Source organism: Crocuta crocuta, unplaced genomic scaffold (assembly GCF_008692635.1).
Source record: "Crocuta crocuta isolate KB4526 unplaced genomic scaffold, BGI_CrCroc_1.0 scaffold333, whole genome shotgun sequence".
In the NCBI taxonomy this organism is placed as follows: Eukaryota; Metazoa; Chordata; class Mammalia; order Carnivora; family Hyaenidae; genus Crocuta; species Crocuta crocuta.
The window spans coordinates 1,223,011-1,229,143 of NW_027532856.1; positions in this window are offsets into that span (position 1 = coordinate 1,223,011).

Below are 6,133 nucleotides of genomic sequence, written 5' to 3' on the forward strand. Positions count from 1 at the left end.
GGGGAGGGGGGGAGGGAGGGGGGGGGACGTGGGGAGGGTGGGGCAGGGAGGGGCCGAGAGCGCTGGGCGGGGCCCCGCTTCCTCTCGCGAGACTGTAGACCGACGCTCCCGGGTCTTTTCTTTCGAAACTCTGGTGGAGGGGGTGGGGTGGTCCCCAAGGTACTTTGAACGCGTGACCGACCCCTTCCCCCGAGTCTAGCTACCCGAATAAATCCGAAGTAAGGCTACCAGGAGTGAGTAGGCCCAAACCTCTTTCCCTGGCCGCGCGGGCCTGGGAACCGCTCTCCCGAGGGCCGAAAGGAGCCGAGCCGAGCTGACTCAGGGCCGACCCAAGGGTCGAGATCCTGGGAGGACTTCGGTAAGTGGGGAGGAGCTGAGGCTCTCGCAGTCAGTGGTAGCGAAAAGCGAGAGTGAGGGGAAGGGTAGACGAGCGTCCGGAGAGTAAGAGGCAAGTCTGAGCTTGGTTTCCAGATACTTGCCGCCGCTTTCCCCGACACCCTGATTGACCAGGGGCCTGTCGCATCACTGCTGCCCTTATTGAGGCTGCGTCAAGATTCCGCCGAGGGGAACTACTTAAGTGCTGACAGTTTAGTGTTGTAGTTGCTACACTAGAGGCAACTAGGAGACTATGTGGGGAGTGGCCTGTATGCGCCCTGGCCAGAGAAACTTCTTGGGCCTGGTTAATATTAACTTAGGGACTCAGGACACGGATTCCCTTGGGCAAAGTACTGGTACCGGCCAAAGGCCCTTCCCCCGACCCTCTCCTGAGAAGCAGATCCGCTGTAAAGACAATTCATCTACACTCTGCGTGCCACCATGTACTCATTTCCTACCTTGAAGTCTTTGGAGGCCTGTTGTAAAACCAAAAGAGTTTCTGGAAAGAATTTTGCCTATTAAAGTTTTGACGATTTTAAGGATAAATCCATTTGCTGCTCTTAAAACTAATCCTGATGACAGATCTATATTTCCTGGTAGAAGAGGCTAGAGCAGTGATACTGGTCTTTAAAAAGTATTTTGGTCATCACCTGAAATCTTAGAGACTCACAACAAAAAAAAACCCACAGTGCATCTTTAACCTTGTTGACTTATGACATTGTGTTGTCACTGTTAGGGTAGGTGACATAATAAACTGAAAGAACCATTGTTCAGTCCCAAAGGTGTGATTATCCAGTAAATATTTATTATTTATGTCTTTTTGGCCATGTTAGGAGAGCAGAACAATAGGATAGCTTAGATCCAATAGGCAAATAGGATGTGCATGCAGCTTTTGACAGATTAGATTACATAGCCAAAATCTGGACTTTTGAATGTTTTATGTAAAAACATACCTCTAAGGAAAAAACAATACTGTGGGTTTTAAGATCTAAAGGTGCTCTTATAAAGACTATATTTATTAATGTACCTGCTTTATACCTCCTTTTTTTGTTGTTTATTTTGAGAGAGAAAGCACAAGTGAAGGAGGGGTAGAGATAGAGGGAGAGAGAGAATCAAGCAAGCTCTGTGCTGACAGCGCAGAGCCTGACTTGGGGCTGCATCTCACAAATCGTGAGATCATGACTAGAGCCGGAAACAAGAGTCAGACACTTAACCGACTGAGCCACCCAGGTGTCCCCTGTGGTTTATACCTTTTAAACTTCCTTTGGATTGTGGTTAGTAAAGGATATTGAAAACAAGCTCGATATATAGGTGCTGATCTTAATAACTTTCATTATTGAGTACACACTGGGTACTAACAAAGAACTGAGTATTCACCCTGGGGATTTAAATCGTAAATTAAAAAGGCATTAAAACCCAGATATAAAACATGATGAGATCACAACAGTCTCTTTCCATGTGAGATTACTTTCCCTGATTTAGATTTGTCTTTTATTAAGTTATCTGTACATCCAACATGGGGATCAAACTTACAACCCTGAGATCAAAAGTCCCATGCTCTACTGACTGAGCCAGCCAGGTGCTCCTGGATTTGTCTCTTAAAATCCACTAAGCACACTGCTTAGTATCTTTGGACAGTGTTTCACATACTTTATTCAGTGTATATTTAACTGTAAGGTTAAAAAGGTGGATAATTTGCTAGATAAGTTTTTCTTTTTCAAGCAAGTAAGGTGATCTAGCCTGGGTGCCCCAAATATGATAAAATAAATATTTGAGGGAAAATGCTTAGAAAATTATTTCCCTGGGGGCACCTGGGAGGCTCAGTCAGTAGGGCATCTGACTTCGGCTCAGGTCATGATCTCATGGTTTGAGGGAAAATGCTTAGAAAATTATTTCACTGGGGGCACCTGGGTGGCTCAGTCGGTAGGGCATCTGACTTCGGCTCAGGTCATGATCTCATGGTTCATGGATTTGGCGCCACGTTGTGCTCTGTGACAACACAGAACCTGGAGCCTGCTTCAGATTCTCTGTCTCCCTCTCTCCGTCTGCCCCTCCCCCACTCGTCCTGTGTGTGTCTCTCTCTCAAAATAATAAAATAAAAACATTTAAAACAATTTTTTAAAAATTATTTCACTGGAAAACAATTTTTAGAAGTTTTAACTAGATTTAACTAATTTTCTAAATAATTAGAAAATTATTTCACTGGGGGCACCTGGGTGACTCAGTCGGTTAAGCATCCAACTTCAGCTCAGGTAATAATTTCACAGTCTGTGAGTTCAAGCCCTGCTTCCAGGTCCATGCTGACAGCTCAGAGCCTGGAGCCTGCTTTGGATTCTGTGTCTCCTCTCTCTGCCCCTCCCCCACTTATGCTCTGTCTCTCTAAAATGAATAAACTTTAAAAATTTTGGTAAAAGTTTTAACTCTCTTCTTTATTTTGTTTTTAAATTTTTTCATAATTTATTGTCAAGTTGGTTTCCATATAACACCCAGTGCTGATCCCAACAAGTGCCCTTCTCCGTGCCCATCACCCCCCTTTCCCTCCTCCCCACCCCCATGTTTTTAACTTTTTTTAATGTTTATTTTTGAGAGAGAGACAGCCACGCAGGAGAATGGCAGAGAAAGAGAGGGAGACACAGAATCTGAAGCAGGCTCCAGGTTCTCAGAGCCTGACACGGGGCTTGACTCACAAACCATAAGATCATGACCTGAGCTGAAGTCGGACGCTTACCCAACTGAGCCACCCAGGCACCCCTGTATCTTCTTAATTTTAGAGCGAGCACTCATTTTCACTATAGATCTAGCTTCAGCTAAAACCAATACTGCTGCAGCAAATATTTCATGACTTAAGTATCTGCCTTTAGAGAGCTTCACTCTCTCTAGTTGACAAAATAAGTTATTATTATATAAAAAAAAGCATTTGTTGCCTATTTTTAAAATTTCGATATAGACATTGTGAAATACAAGTTGAAGGATTTGAAAGGCCCAGGAAAGAGAAAGCAGTCAACAGCAGAGGACATTTTGTTGGTACCTAGTAACAGTTGGAGTGATGGAGAGGTGATAAATTATCAACAAAATACCATTCTTTTTCTTATTTGGTCCCCAGTGTATGAGAGCCAGCCACAGAACTCAGGCATAAATGAGATAATAACTATTTGCCAAGCTACTTAGGTTTAAGAGAAAGAAGAGGACTGATTTATTCCTTATATTATTTCGTAGACTACACGTAAATTCCTAGGGAGCAAAATAAAGCTTTCTATGATTTATATATTATATTGGACATCAATGCTCAATAAAAATAAAACTGGTTATCTTCTAAACACAAGCTATTGAACTTATTGGTAGATATCCTATCCCCAGTTTAAGTTGTATAATATTAAAGTCATGGGAATGAGTCACTTCCTCAAGCTCATCGATAGAATAGGTTCTAGACCAGATTATATTCTTCTCTTCTTTTCCCCCTTCCTTCTCTGTCCCCCAAAATGGATAGTTATGGGTCACCTAGCTGGCTTAAGTGGTGGAGCATGGGACTCTTGATCTCAGGTTTGTGAGTTCAAGCCACTCGTTGGGTATAGAGATTACTTAAAAATAAAAGCTTCAAAAAAAATTGACAGTTGAAAATTAGCCAATTAGAATAACTTTTGTTGTCTTCACGATAATATCCACATTTTATGTGGTAGTAAAATCAATAGCAGAATGTTATTTAAATTGCCATGGTTGTCCAAATCTGAGGATCTGTGAATTTGGTCTTCTTTTTCATGAGCTGACAGTGGGAAGTTTTGTTGTGTCTGTTGAAAATAGAGACCCACAGGGAGCCTAGATGGCACAGTCAGTTAATCGTCTGACTTCTGTTCAGTTCATGATCTTGCAGTTCATGAGTTAGAGCTCCTCACCAGGCTGTCTGCTGTCAGTGTGGAAACTACTTTGGATCCTTTGTTTTCCTCTCCCTCTGCCCCTCCCCTGCTTGCACACATTCTCTCCCTCTCTCCCTCCCTCCCCCCTCCCTCCCTCTCTCTCAAAAATAAATAAAATTTTAAAAAAGACACATTTTCCCCAGTTAAATTTTTTTAAAGGGAAAATAATGTCCACAAGTTAAAGTATAAGCTCCTTGAAGTCAGGGACTTTGTCTTACTTTCCGTTGTTTCCTCAGCATCTATACCCAATACATTGGAGCTCAATAAATGAATGATCTCTTTCTCTTTTATAAAGTAGACCAAGTCAGCATAGTCTTTTCTTACTAATTGTTTTGTTTTTATTAAGCTATTTCATTAGCTTTCTCTTACATGACTTTCATAATTAGAGGTGGAAAAAACATAGAGAACACTTTGTTCTTTTAAGTTATGATTCATTAAATGTAATTGTGAGACATAAACTTGCTGAGAGATATTTAAGACCCAGAAAAGAATGAAGGAGCAGTTACTGACAAGAAGCAGCAGACCCGTTAGACAATGTGATCATTTAGTCATCAAATAATTTAAATTACTTTTTTTTAATGAGAGAACCATATGGTTCGAGTCTTCTCAGCTTTCTGAATGCTTTGAACGGATAAATTGTAGGTTATTAGCACTGTGACATAGCAAGAAAACTGATCACCTTTCCTAGTCATGCTTAATTTACATGCAATAATCTTACTGATTAAGTTTCAAAAGCCTTTCTTTTTAATTGAAAACAAAATCTGATTTTTGTTTTTATAGCTGTATAACTACACAACATTGATTTCTTTAGGGAGAAAATTCCTTTCAATAATAGATTAAGTCCAGGGCACCTGAGTGACTCAGTTGAGCACCCTGACTCTTGCTCTGTCTCTGTCTCTGTCTCTCTCTCTCTCTCTCTCTCAAAAATAAATAAACGTTAAAAAAATAGATTAACTTTAAACATCATTGATTTTAGTTAGCAAAAATGCCACATAAGTACTAAGTTAGCCATCATCAACATAACAAATTGAAGTAAACCAATTAGTGTAATATTTAAGAAATAAATTTTTGGGGCACCTGGGTAGCTCAGTCGGTTAAGCGTCCAACTTCAGCTCAGGTCATGATCTCACGGTTCATGGGTTCGAGCCCCGCATAGGGCTCTGTGCTGACAGCCAGCTCAGAGCCTGGAGCCTGTTTCAGATTCTGTATCTCCCTCTCTCTCTGACCCTCCCCTGCTCATGCTGTCTGTCTGTCTCTTTCTCAGAAATAAATAAAACATTCGGGGCGACTGGGTGGCTTGGTCGGTTGAGCGTCCGACTTTCACTTGGGTCATGATCTCGCAGTTCGTGGGTTCGAGCCCCGCGTCGGGCGCTGTGCTGACTGCCAGCTCAGAGCCTGGAGCTTGTTTCAGAGTCTGTGACTCCCTCTCTCTCTGACCCTCCCCCTACTCATGCTGTCTCTCTCTCTCTCCTAGAAATAAATAAAAAACATTAAAAAAATAAATAAATAAATAAAACATTTTAAAAAATAAATAAATTTTTAACTAATTTAGAGGCAACTGATCAAAACGGAAAATCGAAAATTTAATGTTAGAGGAGGCTCCACCTACACTACAAAAATAATCTAGGTTGCTTACCAATATAAAATTAACTTGAACATTAGCATTCTGACCCTTGCCTATTTATACAGTGATTAGATTTCTACTTGAAAATAGAACACAATAGAAAGGCAGATTTTAGTTTATCTTTTTTACCCCACTTAAAAGAAAAAAAAAATTTTTAACATTTAGAGTGCAAGCAAGGGAGGGGCAGAGTGAGAGGAAGACACAGAACCTGAGGCAGGCTCAA